This window comes from Thunnus albacares, chromosome 14, assembly GCF_914725855.1.
Source record: "Thunnus albacares chromosome 14, fThuAlb1.1, whole genome shotgun sequence".
Lineage (NCBI taxonomy): Eukaryota > Metazoa > Chordata > Actinopteri > Scombriformes > Scombridae > Thunnus > Thunnus albacares.
The window spans coordinates 26,079,385-26,097,748 of record NC_058119.1 but is presented as its reverse complement, the minus strand read 5'-3'; the positions used below and the strand labels follow the sequence as shown (position 1 = coordinate 26,097,748).

Here is an 18,364-nt window from a genome sequence, read left to right as displayed (position 1 = left end):
GTTGGATCACGTTCCCACCACAAATGAACCACTCTAGAGTTAATATCTGCCCAGACCGGGACCACTTCCTCAAAGGGTCTCAGTACGGCTGTTTTGAACCGCACCTGCGTACATTTACTGTGTTCAGATCTGCCCAAATGAATCGTACCAAAGGAGAAAATTCAACAAGACTAAACAGCCCTAAGATCTGATGCTGGGCTGCTTTGTTGTGTGTTTCTCATATCTGGAAAGTAAGTGAGAGTTCAAAGGAAGCACTTTCTGCTGCTGAACTTTAAATATTGCTTGAAAAGAAGACACTTTTGGAAATGCAAGCATATATTGATTCTGGAAGAGGAACGTTATACTGTATGTGAAGAAATAACAGTTGATGTCAGCTCAACAAAAACATCAGTGATTGAATGACGTTTGATTTTTTGGTAAAACTAATTTTACTCGATTATTTCTGTAAACAGATGACAAATAATCACTTCACTTTGTAATGCATCTTTTTGGGGTTTTTTTTTGCATTTCTCTCTCACTCACAGTTTTGATTTGGTTATAGTCTCTCTCTTTCTTTTTTGTCTGTCCGATAAAACAGCCGCAGACGTTACAGCTGCTTTTCCCAGACATTCAATTTCAGTTTACTCTGCTGCAGTGGTCAGTCTGCAGTGATAAATCAGGTGCAGCCCCTTTTGTTATTGCACCTATTTCTTGAACAGGAGCGCCTTAAAATACAAGTTGCATTAGACCCAAAATTTTCAACAGTGCTGATTTTCTTGCGACTGTTTAATGCCTAAAAAAAGAGCCTCATGTCTTCTTTGTGAAACACTTTTAAAGTATTTTTAGAATAACAGGAGCAAATGATTTGTTTAAACACAATTTGACAATAAAAAAAGACAGCCACACTTGTAGCAACACACTTCAATCACATCCCAGATGTTTCTACAACTGTTAAAACTCAACTCCCTCAAGCTTAAACATCTAGAACCACGTCCACACTCGTGTTTTAGCTGTAACATCTTTGCTTTATTGTATTTGCCGGCTTCTCACAGCCATGAAATGAAAGATATCACAGACTGTCACACCATGAAACTGAAGTAAAAAGCGTGTGTTTTAATCATACTTCAGCGATGAAATGCTGATGCACTTCCTGGCTGCGGTTTCTGAGCGGCTGCCAGCGCTGTCAGCACAGGTGGCGATCACGCCGGCCAGCAGCAGAGGAAGCAGCAGTGGAGTGATTACGGTTCAGGAACTGAAGTGCATGAACTCGCCCAGAACGGAGAGCAGCATGTTGGTTCAGTGAAGCTTCAAGTCGGACAATCGGTCTGAAAGGTTTTCCCCCATAATACTGATTGTCATACTGTTAAATTACATCACAGGTAGGTTGACAGGTCTTGATGTTTCCTGAGTACTTTATAATATGGTTTTAAGAAACAAACACGCTGCCTTCATCTTGCAGTCAAAGTCGCTCAGTTACTGTTGTGGCTCTTAAGTGCTGGAAGTGATTTTCTTGTCACAAACGCTGCACTGTACGCTGTCGCCGTCACTTTTAGTAAACTGCAGCCACACTGACAATTTAGTTTGTACAAACTGGCAGATGAAGGAGCTGTGAAACCTGGATGTTGTTATTTTAACAGCATCCTTTTAAAAAGATTGTTGTTTTTTTTTCCTTTAACATCCCAGATCCTGGTTTTTGTAGTTATGCTGACTTTTGTTGCTGGCATCTGGTGATACAGCAACACTGTTAGTCCAACAAGGCAAGTATCTACAAAAATAAATACATACCAAGACTGTAAAAATACAAAATCTTTAGTTTCCTTCGTGAGAAAATCAGTTGTCATCTTTAGGTTTTACGGTATGGATGCTGATCGGATGACAGACAGTCTTTCAGTATTTGATATTTGCACTAATGAAATAATCCTGCATCTGTTCATATGACTGTCAGATGTAAACAAGCATAATGATTAATGGCACAACACCTGATTCTCCCAGAGAAGTATTTTTTCCTGATATGAGACCGACTGGAATGTAATGACACCTATCAGTGTAATGATTCATGAAATTACTAATTTGGATGGTTAGTAAGGCCGTGTTTAGGCACTCGATGAGAAAACACAGCTCCTTCATTCACTTTTATGAGGATCTGGCAAAAAGATGCACCATGTTAGCCAAAATATAGTAATTTTCAGTAAGTGCACATGCCCAGTAGATTACTTTATAATGAAAATAGCATAGTTGTACCATCAGAAACCTCTGCAGAGTTTAGATAAACTTTGAAATCTTTGTATTTATTACTCAAACTGGACCTCCTGCAGCACTTCTGCACTAATGTTTTTAATGCAATACCATTTTTGGTCTGAATACCTGGTAAAAAATAATTTCAGTAACCCAAACAAAAGAAAAGAAACAAGTTCAGCAAAGACCTCAGTCCAACAATAGCTTTTTGATTAGTTCACCAACGGAAAATGAATTAAGTTACTTTTAAGCAAAAATGCCAAAATTCTCTGTTTAAAGCTTCTCCGATGTGAGTATTTGCTGGTTTTCTTTGCTTTACTTCATTGTAAACTGAATGTTGTTGGTTTTTGGACTTTTGGTCGGACAAAACAATTGCAAACTCATTATTTTCTGCCACTAAAACCACATAAACCAGACCAAAATATAATCAAATTATGAATTATTAATAGATTAACTGTGAAAACAACCAATTCTGAAAACAATAAGCAGCTTTCGTCCGTCTTAACAGCTTTACATTTCTAAAAAAGCCAGAAAATCTTCACTTTCACTGTGTGTGTGTATTTTTTTTTTTTCTTTCTTTTTTTTCAGGCTCCCAAACCTTTCAGACTCTCCCTCTCTGTCTGGTGGTCACATATAAAAATGATTTTCCATACTCGACTCAGCGGTCAGCCAACACTCACAGCAACGTGTTCGGTAAAGACACGCTTCTGCCTTCAATTCAGCTTCTCGGGCGATGCGGGGACTTTAACTAATGTGCTCAAATCTCCTTGATGCAGCTGATCTGAACAGGAGAATAAATACCTGACCTATGAAGCATGATACATTTTAATCTGTGTATATATAAACAACATATTTTGTTATTTCTTTTCAGCCTTAAAAATTACTTAACGGTCCATCGGTTTAACTATTAAGGCGCCACATTGAAGGAAAACCTTCTCTGTTTATATATATATAAAATTTAGAGATACACACACACACAAACACACAAATCCACACAGAGGCTATTTTGGCAGTCAGCCCCTCTTAAAGCCGTAATCCATAGTGATTGAACTGTGACATCTGAGCTAAAGCTTTACAGATGACAGTGCTGAGCTCTGTCTCTCATTTAAGTGCTGTTCATTCATCAGCTTTTCCCCCCTTCAGACGAGCCACAAAGAGAGAGAAAAAAAAAAAAAAAAAGAAAATAAGAAAAGATTGGGGAGGTGATTCTGAGCCTGCAGTTGTGGTGAAAATGCATCTGTCCTTTAAGTGTAAGAAAAAATAATTGAGATGAGATGTCAGGATAGTCAGGAATAGATTTGTGAACGCGGCTAGTTGCTCCCTAGAAACATCAGCGAGTGTGACATCTGTGCAGCTCCGCAATGTTAATGATGACTTATAAAACGGATACTCCTTGTCCCCGGCTCTGATTGGCTGAGTTGGAGCCGTTGTTAAATACCCAATAAATGCACACCTGTGACCGCATAAATGTTAATTTAAATGTTAATGCGCCAAAAGAAGATTCACCGCGTTCACTTATTACGGACGGATAAGAAAGAAAGAAAGAGGGGGGGGGGGGGGGGTTTCATTTATGGAGCATTTGCTTCAGCCTTGTTTTGTTAAAGAAATAACAACCAAGAGATGGTGTGAGTATTCACATCTCCAGCTCAGCCTCTCGAGCTTTTGCATTGCTTCAAGCAGCATCACATTAACAGTGAAAAAAGGGGGGGACTGTGGATGTATTAAGACCAGTGTCGGTATAGAGCTATATTTCACGGCTTCCTGCCTTTTGTTGCTTTGCTGAAATGAATGTGATCTGGATGTCAGAAGCTCAAACAATCATTACATGAATCCACAAAGTCGGGTCTTCTTTTCACCGTCTGTGGCGCAGCGCTGCAAAGTGTCGGCTGTTGACATCACTGATTAGAGGTTTCGGTCTCTGGACTCTTGGCTGAGGGGGAGAACTGCGCACCACCTCCTCCTCAATTACATCAAAACATAGAGCCGAAGAGGAGAGCAGGAGAGGAGATGTAGGGGAGGGGTGGGGGAGGAAGAAGGAGAGGGGAGACCGGAGGAGCAGAAAATTAAAGAATAAGCCACGAGAGGCCACAGTGGTTGAAGAAGAAAAGTCTTTGTCTTTTTAAAATCCTGCTAGCTGATTTAAGATCAGAGTAAAGCAAGCTGTCAAGTAGCTTATTGCTTCTTTTATTGCTTTGATAAAATAGTGGTAACGCCAGTGTCATAAAAGGGACTGCAGTATAATAAATGATCAAACTTAAAAGCTGCAGTATTTTCATTTATGCATATAAGTGTGAAGTTTTTTTCTAATCCCTCCTGTTAACTAATGTAAGAGCAGCGACAGATTGAGGTGAAGAACTGCACCATAAGTCCTCCAAATTAAACGACACAGTGCGTCGTCGGTCCATGAACAACACATACAAGCGTTTTCTGATCTGACGCCCTTTCAAAAACTGTTACACATCACTGTTAAAATATAAATGCATTTATGATGTATACACGCAATGATTAAACCTGCATTAACTGGCCGCATGTTATCACAGACTGACATCGGCTTTTAAGTTACGTCGAACTTGTTAGCAAACTGTTGCTTATTTACACATCCAGCAGTTACGGAGCAACGTTATCATTCATTTAGAGTCGTGTTTCTGTCGGCGGCGTATCCAGGACATTTTGACCGGGGTGGCCAAGATGGGACACAGAGCTAGTGTGTGTGTGTGGGAGGTGGCCTATAGCGAACCTTAATGAACAGCAGGTGATTAATATGTTTAAATATAGATGTTTAATGCATTGCATTGCTTCAACCTATGCACAGATGAGTCATAACTGAATTCCAAAAGCATCCATTAATGTTTGTACTCGTTTTTACATTCAATAATACAGCATTAAACTAAAGGTGTCATGCTGACGAACCACAACAACTAAAACTAATATTACAACCCAGAACAGCTCTAACATGCAGCTACCTTTCTATTCACTTTTCTATTTCATGTAGATTACATTTTCCATTCCACCTATTGTAGTTTATAGGAAGCAGCTGATATTTAAACATGTCTATTTAATTAATTAAGTATCTATTCTTGTATGTATGTATTTATTTGCACAATGGAGGGGTGGGCGGTGGGGAGGGGGTTAATGTGTATGTGATAAATAAAACTTGAGTTGACTTGGTCAGGAACAGTTCCCCTGTAGTAAAGTAAATACTGTATATGTTAAAGGTTCAGGATGAAGCTCTGGGTCCAAACTGGTGCAAAACATATTTAAAACATTAGTCAGCAATGTTATTCACATCGCTGTGGCGTTAACTCGGCTTGCATCAGCTCTACTATCTCTGAACTGTGAACTAATAGCTTTAGCTTACAATCCTGCTTTAAACTTCTCAATGGACTTCATGAACTTTAAACACAATGCTACAAATACCTACGTGTGTAAAGTGCACCTGAACATTTTCTACACAATACGGAAACACATACATAGATGTCTCTTACTCAGTTTAACGTCACACCTTTACTGAATGACCTCGACCGTCTAACAATGTCTGGCAAATTCAATGAACTCGCTTTCCAGCCTACATCTCTACAGACTCGCAGGTTTAACTTGGCTGGTTAACTGTTTACTGTATTCTAGCAATAATCTCACACTTAAACACTCTAAACAAAAATAATATTAACTTCATGACACAGTAAAATGCTTTTAAACAAAATTGAACAACTGTGGTGGGTGTACATGAACTAAACATTTCAAAGGCTTTCAAAATGGCCACTAATGCTATCTATTAACACACATTAGACTGTGAATTACATATGCTAATCGCTAACGCTAATCACTAGTGGGAAACACTAATGCTTCCAGCACATACACACATCCTGGCCTCACTTGTACATTCAAATTCACATTGTATGCGACCCCAGACCAGTGTCCAGATCAGTTTTGTCACCATAACAGTCCCGTTATACTTTTCTCACCTGTGCAAAACACATTTAAAACAGCTGTCAGCATATTATTCATATCATCATGACGTTAGTGCAGCTTGCAGTCACTGTGACCGGCGTCCTGATGGCCAGCACGTACTTTTGATTTTGAGACCTGCTTTTTTTCTGACTCATGATCAAAAGTCTGCTGACCAGAGATCAGCTCTCACAGCTTCAGTCATACTGTTACTATAGTAGGAGGAAATGACAAACTGGCTCATTGATTGACCAGCGTTTGTCCCGCCTTATTGTGTTAATGAAGTTGACCAGTGACCTATTAGATCTGGGGTGGCCAGTGAGATTTCAGTCCACCTGGTAAAGTCCAATATTCACTCTCTCTACCAACTCCTGAGGGAAATATCTGTCTCTTTAGCTGCTAAATGCTCCACTATGTTCACCAGCTAGTCTACAGCTAACTGTGTCTGTTTGCCGTTTGGTGCTGAGCAGGTAGTGAACAGTGGCTTTTTAAAGGTTTTTGTCGAAAAACAACTTCTTCCTGTGGCAGAAAACGACGCTATGAGAGCACTGAGAGTGAACCAAAACAGTAAAGTTGCTGCCGGACAGATAAACAATGAGCTGAAACTCACTATAAAGCTCCGTAAAGCCCAGCGGAGCTGCAGAGTTGCTGATAATTCTCTGTAGGTTCTTCACTACGAGTGACGCCTCTCACTTTACACACTGTCATTTCATATTTTGTTATTATAAAATATTGATTATAGCTGCTTTAAGGTCTGATTATGTTTAGGCACAAAAAACGCTTTGTTAGGTTTAGGAAAGGATCATGGTTTGGATTCAAGTACTTTAAGTTTAGGAAAACATTAGATTAAAATTACTACTTCGGTGAAGTTGGGGATCTTTGTCGTCATGGTTACAATAATAACTACGTGGTTAATGTTAGGAGACAATTGCAACGTTGACTTGCAGTTAGAAACGGGAACTGAACAGTATTAAAATCTGATGTTTTGTTGACGTTTTCTAGCTCTCAGGTTTGCTTCTGCATCGTGCAGTCCACTGCACATGTGCATTTGTGTTGTTCCTGCTTGCTGCATCCTACTCTTCCCATAGATATTACATCGGGATGACGCTGCACACTTTAAAATCACTTTTCTAGGAATAATAATTAACCTTGTTTGTGGTCCGAGGTGTCCTGTTGAAAGTTATACAGACGTATCTTTGGGGAAAAAGATGATTTGTTGCTGTTCTGTGGGTGGACACTGGGACAAACTGGCAGAAAACCTCCTCCATGTGCAGAGACTTTGTCACTCTAACATCATCCTATTTCCTCTGCTTCCATCATAATACTGACACTTAAATCACACTTTGTCTTGGAACGTGAACATATGTCATTTTGGGTTACTTGCTGAAACAACTACAGTCTTTTTTTTTTCGCTTGGAAGGACAGTCTCCAACTGCAGCATGGTACTGAATGCATGAAAAATGAGAGAAATATGTTTCGCCCGACATGAAAAGCTTACATGAAGCACAGTGAGTACATAAAGTCAGAGGTCTGGCAGTGAAATTGCAAAGAGCAAAGTCAGAGTGTGGAGGCTGAGCTGGTGGATCAAAGTGTCTATTTACCTCCAACTCCAGTGACCTTAAATCCCAACACATGCCAAGAAGGTTTCCACTGTCAGGGAAGTTTTCATTTTAAATCAAAGGTTAAACTCATATGAATCCATAAAGTCAGTCTCTTCCTCCTCCTCAACCAAGAATTTAGGTGTCTAACTGTAACTCAGGATGTTTGACATGTCAGTTCGACGCGTATTGTTCCAAATAAATGAGCATATTGTGTCTGACTCAAGCTGTTGCAGTCTAATCCTTTTTGTGATGGAGAGATTTAATGTGATTGATTAGATGATTGACAGAAAATTAAACTAGCAAGCGACTATTCTCATAATTGATAAGTCACTTGCTGCTTTTCTCTGTTTTATATGACAGTAAACTGAAAATCTTTTGGTTTTAGTCGGACAAAACAAGCTATTTGAAGACAACTTCAGTTCTGGGGAAATGTGATTTTCACTATTTCCTGACATTTTATATATGAAGTGATTAGAAAACAAAACTGATAGAGATGAATCAATAATAAAAATGATAATCAGTTGCAAACCTACATGATTTATGTCCACAAACAGACAATAAGAAATGTTGCCAAATATACAGACAGTAGAATAAGAACAAGAGAAATGTAAATGTCACCATGAAAAAAAAAGAAGAAGAAGAAGAAGAAAATGGAGAATGATGACATTTATGTGATACGACTGAAAGCTCCAGAACAGCAACTAAATGGACGCTGTGGTGAGATTCTTTTGTCAAATGTCAAACAAAGTTAACAGTCTTGTTGTTTATGCTGCTGCTTCTATGACATCATTAGATTAACAGTTTTATTTGCACTGGCTGGTTGGTAAAGTTTCTGATTACACATTGATAAAGCAGAAAAAAACATCTGATTGCCAATTAAGAAAATATTTGATATTATTTGCCATTTTAAACATTTTTGTATGATACAATTTTAAGTTAGTCTGGTAGGATTCTTTCCTCTATTTCCAATAAACATTGATTGATTTTATACATTTGTTCAGTTCAACAGAGACAATATGTTGTATTAAAGAAATCCTGAAACAAGGAAACCTGCACTAATATACTGTAACCAAGTGAAAACTGTTCTCCTCGATGACAGACTATAAAGGGCAAGACTGGTGATATTCTATATTTTTCAGGAAAAGAGAAACCAACAGTGAAACGATCCTCCTGACAAGTGTCGTCTGTGTGGTCGAAGCCTGATAGATCTTATTTCTGGGTCCACTGGCTGACATGTTCCTTCATTACCATGAACATGACAGATATAGTTTATTTTGAGTCAGTCCCACATACGCTGTCCTGCTGCCGGAAACACTCACTAGAGCACGAAATGTGTATTAATCCGCAGCTGAAAATAGTCCCAATTAAACACACTATTTACTCATGTTTGAGTGACGTTTGATAAAAACTATAATGCCCAGGAAATTTATGAGCCTTATTATAAAGAAATAAAATGATGTGTGTTATATCTGTGAGTTGTTTTCAAATATTTACATCTTCAGTAGGAACCGACGGTTGGGGCTGAGTGCCACAGAGCAGGGTGTTAAGAGACAGACTAACAAACTGTCAGTTTTGGTGTTTTCATGGGATTTGTTGCAACACAGTCTCACATCTAAATGTGTAATAGCTACTTTGGTCAACAGAACAAAATGTATTAGTTTCACAATAACGGCTCTAAAATTGTGAGACGCCTACGTTTTTTTTGGCCTGTTCTTCTCTGCGTCCACGTCATGTGACTGTTAAGTTTTTGTCTGGAAAAAAAGGAAACCGTAATACAAGGACACTGAGGAAAATACTTCAGGGCTGCGGGTCCTCCATCCAGCCAATCACAAAGCTTCAAATTCTGCATTTCAAGTTGAATTCATCCCTGAGGCTCTAAAATCTACATTTTTTTAATGAAAGAACATCATCAGTTACATAAAACAGCATAAATAAGATAACAGCTCAGATAACTACACAATGCAAAGACAATGATTCAAACGACATGCAACTACATGGTTTCAGCGATAGCTGCGACTGTAGCAACCACCATAGCAACGATAGAAAGCCTGAAAAAACTAAGCATCATATACATTCACTGAACTGAGATAATGAAAATAAAATGCACATTTCTAACTAGAAATGCTATCAAAATGCATTTTAATGCCGAATTGCATTTTCCATTGAGAATAAAAGGAACGGCAGTTGTTTGTATTTTTTTTCACAGACAGAAATTTGACAGTCACATGACGTGGACGCAGGCCAACAGAAAAGAACAGGCAGACCTTTGAGTCCGAGCTCAAAGAGGATCTTGACACTGTCACATGATCTGCCTGTGTTCCCGAGATATTGCAACAGCTAGTTGTGTATCTGCACCTGCAAACAAGCCTATCCAAAGTAACAAATCAAACCCATTAATCCCCAGGCAACCAACATAGTGATTGCCCGACATAGTCTTCCTTGTAGTGGAGGGCAGCTTTCATAGGACTATAAAAAGTACCTGAGTGCCTATTTTATTGATTTTGTGGAGTGGAAGGAGTGATTTGGTGGATCTGTTCTCCCAAGATGAAAAAGGAGACTGTGAGTTGAAGAGAAAGTATTAGAGGAGGAGGACAACCTAGAAAAAACGGAGGAGAGTTCCTTGTGACTTCTCTCATGCAAAGGCGACGCCACCTTCCCCACACGCCAGCCACAGCAGCACAGTAGTCCAAATCTTGCCCTGATCAGTCTGCAGTCCCATAGTCTATTGTCACAGGGAGACAAGAGAGAGGGAGATGCAACTTCTGCACAACAAAAAAAAGGGCTATAAAAGTAATGTTTTTGTTGTAAGTGATGTGGTTTAACAAGCAGGTGGGATACAGTTTGGAATGATTTACTGATCATCCAACAGCTAGCGTTAGCAGCGTAGCCTCATTAACTGCAAGCAACACTCCAGAAAGTCCCGACCTCAGCTGCACGATTCACACATCCTCCGATTCTGAGCTCAACTATCATCAGGTGACTCTTGAATAGCTCAGCAAGCTAAGAACACACATGTGAAGAAGACAACAAGCCCCGTTTCTCCTCTTCTGGAGCCGTCTGTCAGCTGATCACAGAGACCGCACTGATATCAACCCTCTATTAATCCAGATAAAACAGCAAACACACCAACTCTCAAGTGTAAAAGAGCGTTAGTGCACTGGGTGACTGTAATATAATAATAATTTATAATCAAATTATAATCCCTTACACTACAAATTACTGAAAAAAAGTAATGACATGTGTTACTGCTTGTGGGGAGTTCCAGGTATTTAATCTGCGGTCAACACTTCTGGATAGTCAGTTAAAAAAAACAGTAAAACAAGAAAAAGTTACGTTCCGTTTTCTTTGTAGAGATTTCACTGATGTTATTATTTAATAAGGAGACCAGTGTAGAACTAAAACTAAATTAAAAGTGCTTGTTATTATCCTGCGGATAGAAATCTGGACAGTTTTAGCTCTTTTTGGTCCAAGTAAGCCTTGGATTATTTTGAATGGAACCTGTGTACTTGTCATTTCTTTCAATGACAGCACTTCTAAACCGGAGTGTGCTGTGTTTATTTCTGGTTACAACCAACCTTGTGGTGAAGTGTGGCAGGAAGAGAGAGAGAGAGAGAGAAAAGATTTATGTGGTACTTTGCAACAGCTCCTAACACGATTCAGCCAATCAGAGCTGAGAGCCACAACTAACCACTATATCAGAGAGAGTTAATGGCATGCGGAAGATGGAAGGACGGAGTACTATGAGGCATGAAGAGGAGAACACATTATATTAAGTGTAGGGGAGGAGGAGGAGGAGGAGGAAGAGGAGGAGGAGAAGGTGCTGGAGAAAGAAGAAAATGGTGAGGATGGAAGGAGGAAAGTGAAAGATGAGGAGGAGGAGGAGGAGGAGACGGAGCGTGAGATGTTCTGCTGTCTCCACCAGCAGCGGGTCCAACAGCACACACAGCAAAACTCTCCCAGTCCACTGCCAGATAAATAGCTTCACACACACACACACACACACACACACACACACACACACACTCCAAACTAAATAAATAGCTTTATACTCAGCAACAGCCAAAGTGGGTCAGACATCAAAGTAGCCACTCGAAAAGCTGCTGGAGCTGTCGACACACACAAACACACACACACACACACACACACGGGCACGCACACACTTGCGTACTCCAAATTGCTACTTGAACTGTCTACACACACACACACACACACACACACACACATTTGGAAACATGCGCTTGTGCTTACTCCAAATTGCCACACTCTTCTCCTCTCCTTCCCCTCACTCTTCTTCTTCTCCTTTTTTTTCCTTCTTCTTCTTCTCTTCACACACACATACACACACACACACACACACACACATACAGCCTTTTGCGTCTTGTAAATTGCAGCGAGCGGGTGCCATGGATGACTAAATAACAGCAATCAGGAAGTCTGAGTGCTGAGGGACAAAGGCCGCCGTCCACTTTAGACAGATACACACTGTCACACACCTTCAGCGGCAAGGACAGTGATCATTTTCCAAGAATCGGCCGACGGGAGGTCAAGTGATGGCAGATATTGTATCAACACATGTTGAGTGGAAATTCAAGCTCCGGGAATCAATATTTTATAGATTATTGTTGAATCCGACGACTGTATGATGTGAACGGGAGCACTCGGAGTGAGGATCTGCAGCTTTATGGAACTTTTCAGCCTCTTTGAGCTCATTGTTTTGGTTTTACGGCACATTTACTCACTGTTTTCTTCAAACTAGCTCTCATAAACTCTCTCTACTCTACCTGCCCAGCATCAAACAGCAGACAGACAAAGTTAGAAACTAGCTGGTGAAGAAAGTGGAGAAAAAATGCTGACTAAAAGGAGAGTTAATAACAGACTTAAATTCATCAGGTGGACACACAAACATGAATCCAATGGCATGATGATGTTGCTCTGTATCTGCTGCACATGTAAATACACAGTTGTTTGCTGAAATGTCAACAATAATAACTTAAAAACTCGATATTTCAGGCGTGTGTGTCTGTCAGATTGTTTTTTAAAGTTTTTCTTCACCCAGTTGGCCAAAAATTGATTAATTCTGGAGTAGACTGAAAATGTAAAAGTAGTTTTTCTGCAACATACTGTTCATAAGGGATGCTACTAACAATGATTTCCACGATCGATTAATCTGCCGGTTATTTTCTCCGTTAAATCACGTGTCCTTGGGGGTGCGTGTTACTTGTTTTGTGATGGTGATGTGAATGTGATACTGCGTTGCCTACATGTAACCTGTTCTCTGGTCTCTCTTGAAAGATTTTGATCTCAGTGAGATTTCCTAAATAAATATATGTTAGCTAAATTGTTATGTCTCCATGTTTCCTGAAGCACACGCAGATAATTGGATTGTTTTATCCAACCAAACATCCAAAACTCAAATAAAACAAAGAAAAACATAACATAACTAGAACTGATATGATGGTTGAAAAGATAGACGTTATTTAGGAAGTCAAAAGCATTAAAACTGACAATTCTTGGTGTAATTTTCCTGATATCAGACAGATTTGGTCTGAAGGTCCAAGTGTAATTGAGCTAAAATAATTAATTGATTGGTTGACTGACATAAAATTAATCTGCAACAATTTTGTTAATTGATTCAATGTTTTAGTCATTTGTCGAGTAAAATGTCAAACATTCTCTGCTTCTGGCAGGATTTGCTGCTTTTTGCTGTTTCATATCACCGTTAATTGAATATGTTAAAGTTTTGGACTGTTGGTTGAACAAAACAAGCAATCTGAGGACATGATTTCTGCTCCGGGAAACTGTGAACATTTCAGACTATAAACTAAATGATGGATTGAGAAGTTGCAGGCATTAAGCGTAAATTGGATAGTAAAGACTTCATGAATCAGTCATGTCTTGTATTTTCTGGAAGACTGTTCCTGTGTTGTACACCACTGTAACTTCTTTATATCTAGTTTGGACTCTTGGTACAGTTATCAAACCGAGAGCAGCAGTAACATCTCAATCAGATGAAGTTGCCTGTGACTTTTCGGAGGAGAGATGGGAGGAAAAAAGTTAATCCAACCTGCTTAAAAAACACATGTTAAAGACCATAAATCTTAATGTTTTTTCTATGTATAGATTATAGTACATAGACTTTGTTATTGACTTGATGTTGCTATATATTCTGACTTGGCTTTTGGTTTTCAACAACTGGTGAGGGAGGAAATGGAGTGAACAATTAATGTGCTTGATATACCACAAAGTTACTTTCAGGGCAGTTAAAAAAAACACGAGAAACACTTTAAAAAAAATCCTAAATTGCATCACATTAATCATGGAAACATAAAATCATAATTTATGCTCTAATTAACAGTGCAGCTCTAATTTGAATCACAAACATCAACTTGTCCTTAAATAACCCTCTGTAGTTACTCCACTCTCCTGTATTTGCACATTTAATAAGTTGTGTTTTCATTGAAGTCAGACTTTGTGTTGACTCTACGAGTGCGTCTACAGTACATTTCTGAATTTATCTCCCGCAAGCGCAGGCATCCCATAACACAAACAGGGAGTGATTTATTGTAGCAGGCAGCCAGAGTTTTCATTGTCAGGAGGTTGGTAATAGCAGCCAATTGAAGAGTGAAAGAAACATTGTTTTGCTTTGAGTAGGAACTATAGCGAGGAGAGCTGAGGGAATGTGCTGTTCTTTTCTGTCACCCTCCTCAAACCGCCCTGCATCCAACGCCGGAGTGCAGCACACCTCCACAGAATCTGGACTCATTCATTCCTCCCATACAACTGGCTGACAGCCTCACACTCACACTGTTAATTGTGTTATACAAAATCAAGGATATTAATTAAATGAGTGTCTTCAATCTGATTTTCAGTGGGATCTGGGTCTTCTACAAGGGTGTAGATGGTGCGTGGGTAGAATACAAAATAGTACAATTGTATGTTATATGAGAACATTTTTCCAAAAATATATACTGCATAGATTTGTTTAAACTTATTTTCTTTTACTTTAAGATTATGTCAGGTATTATGGAGGACATTATGAACCTTTTCTCCTTGATTAGGTTTTTTTGAGTATTGCAAATTCATATTTATTGATGTTTAAAGAGGACTTATCATGCACATTTCAAGGTCTATATTTATATTCTGGGGCTCTACTAGAATATCTTTGCATGATTTACAGTTAAAAAAAGTTTATCTTCTACTGGTCCTTTATTCAGCCCCTCAGTTCAGCCTCTGTCTGAAACAGGCTGTTTTAGCTCCTGTCTCTTTAAGGTCCGCCTCCCAGTGAGCCCACTCTGTTCTGATTGGCCAGGCTAAGCTGCGTCTCAGCCAAGAAGATAGCTCCCGGCCTGAAAAGTGAAGCCAATGCGGAAGTGCTGTAAACCTGCATTCTTTCTCATAGCCATCAGGGGCCGACTCCACTGGTTGCAAAAAGAAGTCCAATTGTCTGGAAGTCTATGAGAACACTTTCCTGGTGAGTTTATGGTCTCAATCGCTAGTTTCAAGTCTTCTTCTATACAGCATGGTGTTCATTTTGTAAATTATGGTCCCATTTAGAGTAAAATAGATGATAAAGCAGAGTATGCTTTAGGGTGTGGCTACGTTGTGATTGACAAGTCGCTTCCACGACAACAACGTTGATTACATAATGTAACCATGGCGTAACCTTAGAGTATAGGCATAGCTGCTGCTACTTCACAGTGTGTTTTCAGTTCATGGAAGTTAAGCGTAACATTTTCGTCTCCTATAAGAAGTCTTGTTCAGCTTTGGTTGTGATAAAAGACCCTCTAAGGAGTCGGATATTCCGTTTTTCCGGTAAGTACATTTTGTTTTAATGGTTTTAGGCCTGTTTTTCACTCACACACTTTAGCATTAGCATTATTGCAGTTAACCACAGATTGTAAATGCACAATGCTAACCAAGCTAGCAGCTAGTGCTATGGTCAGCTCAACCCTCTCATCCAAATATGGTCACTTCTGGCTCCAAAAATCAAACATGGCGACAGTCAAATCCAAGATGGCGATGGTCAAATCGCAAAACTCGAGGCTTCAAAATGACAGTTCACAAACCAATGGCTGACGTCACAGAGACTATGTCCATATTTCTTTACAGTCCTATGGTTTCAGCAGACTTCCATCAGCTCTGTGAACAAACAGTAGTAGTAGGATTTCACCTCCTGTGCTCCTTCTGTACTCAAAAATGTCAACATCTCAAATACATCCGTACATGTTCAAGCCTGAATCAAATCCGAAATATGCGAGTGGACAACACGAACAACCCTTGGAACAACCTTAGCAACAAAGGCTACCAACGGACAGCCACTTGTGAGCATGCACGAACAATCTGACGTCAGTTTGATGGGGAAATAGAGGTACACTTTGTAAACGAAGCGTTCAGAGCAGGCTGAAGCCCTGGCTAACGGAAACTGTTTCATTTACCCTTCGCCCTGACCACCTAGGAAAGAATCACCTCAGCCATAAACCGAGGCTCCCACAGTTCACCTACAGTGGCCCACAGGGTAAAGCAGTCGCACTCGAGCATGAACATATTGTATGACAACTCAATGAATAAAATGAATAAAATGGCTGCAGTAATGACTCGGGTGAGGTGGCGGCTCCACTCGACTAGTTGTGCAGTTTTATTACTGCGAGGAGAAGAAGATTTACCAAAACAGGTGAAGGTGGAGCTGAGCAACAGTTAGAGCTGCAGGAGATGGAAAACGTGAACGTTGCTGATCAGAATCTCAAACACGTGGCCTTGTGGTTTTATAACAGACAGACATGTCAACTTAATGCTCTCATTAAAGGGTCATTTTCATTCCAAAGCAATTTAAAATTTAAAATATAATTGGATATACACTACAGTGACTTCTGGAGTCGTTTTTGTGGGAGACTTTAACTTCTGCATCTAAAAAAGCCAAACTGGAAGTGACATAACAGAAGGGAGAACAATAAGAAATGATTGGATCTCAACGCGTTTTGACACTGAAGAGGTTGTAAATGTTTATTCATACGCATATGTCAGACCACAGCCTTGTAATTATGAGCCTGCTAGGCGTCCAAGAGACCAGGAACAGACCAGGGTTAGAAGGAATAATAGTCAGAGGAGAGAAATTTGAAGTTGTGGTGTGAGGAGAACCAGTGGAGAACTGGTCAGCTGTCTTAGTGAGTGACCAGCTTATAGCTTATAGATATACTGCATACACATATATAGCTATGGACATAAGCTAACGATATCTAACACCGTGTTCACCTCACAACATTATAAAGTTTGCTATCATGTATCAGGCTATAACAAAACTAGATTGGTCGTCTAATCCTGGCAGGAGTATCAATACTTACCCATAACAGGAACTAATGCGCTGGTATCAGCTTGTATCAGTCATATCTCACATTGTGTAACATAGGAGAGGGAGAGCGAGGCATATTGAGAGAGGGAGAGAGAGAGGGGGCAGAGAGGTAAACAGTTTTCTGATAAACATTTTGTTTGATAGGTGCTTGTGTAGGAAATACCAGCCCATGGCCTCAGCTATAGAGAATATGTGCTGCAGGGATGTTGATGCCTTCTGGGCCCTGATGGAAAATCTCTCCTACAGACCTGATACACCGTGCCTGACACTGCACCCACGCTTTGAAGCATGCTGTCTGAATCCCTTTGTGCAACAGATAGCCTACATGAACTTCAGGCAGAAGCATGGCCCTCTCCAGGCCAGCAGACATGAGTATGTGTAGGGCAGAAATAATCTATTACTCTGTGGAGTTCCTTCAATTGTCTGATTTTCTGTACAATTAGAATAAAAGCCTTGTGGACCAAGATAATAAAGTACATATTGATGCTGAGTGTTCAGCAGGTTTCTAAACCTAGAAGGCATTGATTTTAAATCATATACTTGATCTTTTTTTAAAATAGAATAACAGTACATAGTACAGTATTTATATGTGGATAAATATCAAATTGGAGATAATATTAAAACATAAATATTTTGCTGTTTGTCTGTTACAAGTTGCCCATATTTAGACCATCACTACCTCCACACTTCTTGATGATGTTAATAATAAGTATCAATATTGATATTGTGTTCCTATCCCCAGGCAATGCCTCTACACAGCTTACAGGCAGGTTGTCCGCTGGGCCGGCACATTAGGAAACCCTTAGCTACCTGCATGTGTTGTGTCTGCCATCAGAAGACAGTTTCCAGAAGAAGGAGGAATTTGCAAAGGATTTGAATGGCCTTAATTGGGTGGCAATAAAAATTAATCACAAAGTTTTTTACTGTGTAAAAATACTTTTTATGAAGTTTAGATCAGATATATATATCAAACAGATCTGCATTAATGGTTAGGCCTAGAAGCAGCAGAGGCCTAAGGCTAATAACAAACATGTCCTATATAAATATACTATTTATGTATTCTTACATTCATGAATTGCAGTTAAGACAATAAAGCTCATTCTGTACCACAAACAAACTAAGAGTTAAAACCAAAACTCAAAACACAAGATTGGAACTTTTTAAAACATGTATGTGGATGTACTAAATGTACAGTATATGATCAAAAGAAAACTATACCAATTGACCCATTTCAAACTAGAAAGCATACTTCCAACTA

At 39.5% G+C, this 18,364-nt stretch overlaps 1 long non-coding RNA gene across 4 annotated transcripts; it reads left to right on the top strand.

Moving 5' to 3' along the window:
- Positions 1 to 926: 926 nt before the first annotated feature.
- Positions 927 to 18,017, top strand: LOC122997424. 4 transcript variants are annotated; one of them, XR_006407206.1, is made up of 4 exons: positions 927 to 1,358; positions 1,663 to 2,907; positions 17,251 to 17,478; positions 17,849 to 17,939. It is a non-coding gene; the product is annotated as an uncharacterized LOC122997424 (long non-coding RNA). The 4 variants fall into 4 exon arrangements; XR_006407208.1 differs by having other exon boundaries at positions 929 to 1,358; positions 2,803 to 2,907; positions 17,849 to 18,017; XR_006407207.1 differs by lacking the exons at positions 927 to 1,358; positions 1,663 to 2,907 and adding an exon at positions 15,328 to 15,572 and having other exon boundaries at positions 17,849 to 18,012.
- Positions 18,018 to 18,364: the final 347 nt, after the last annotated feature.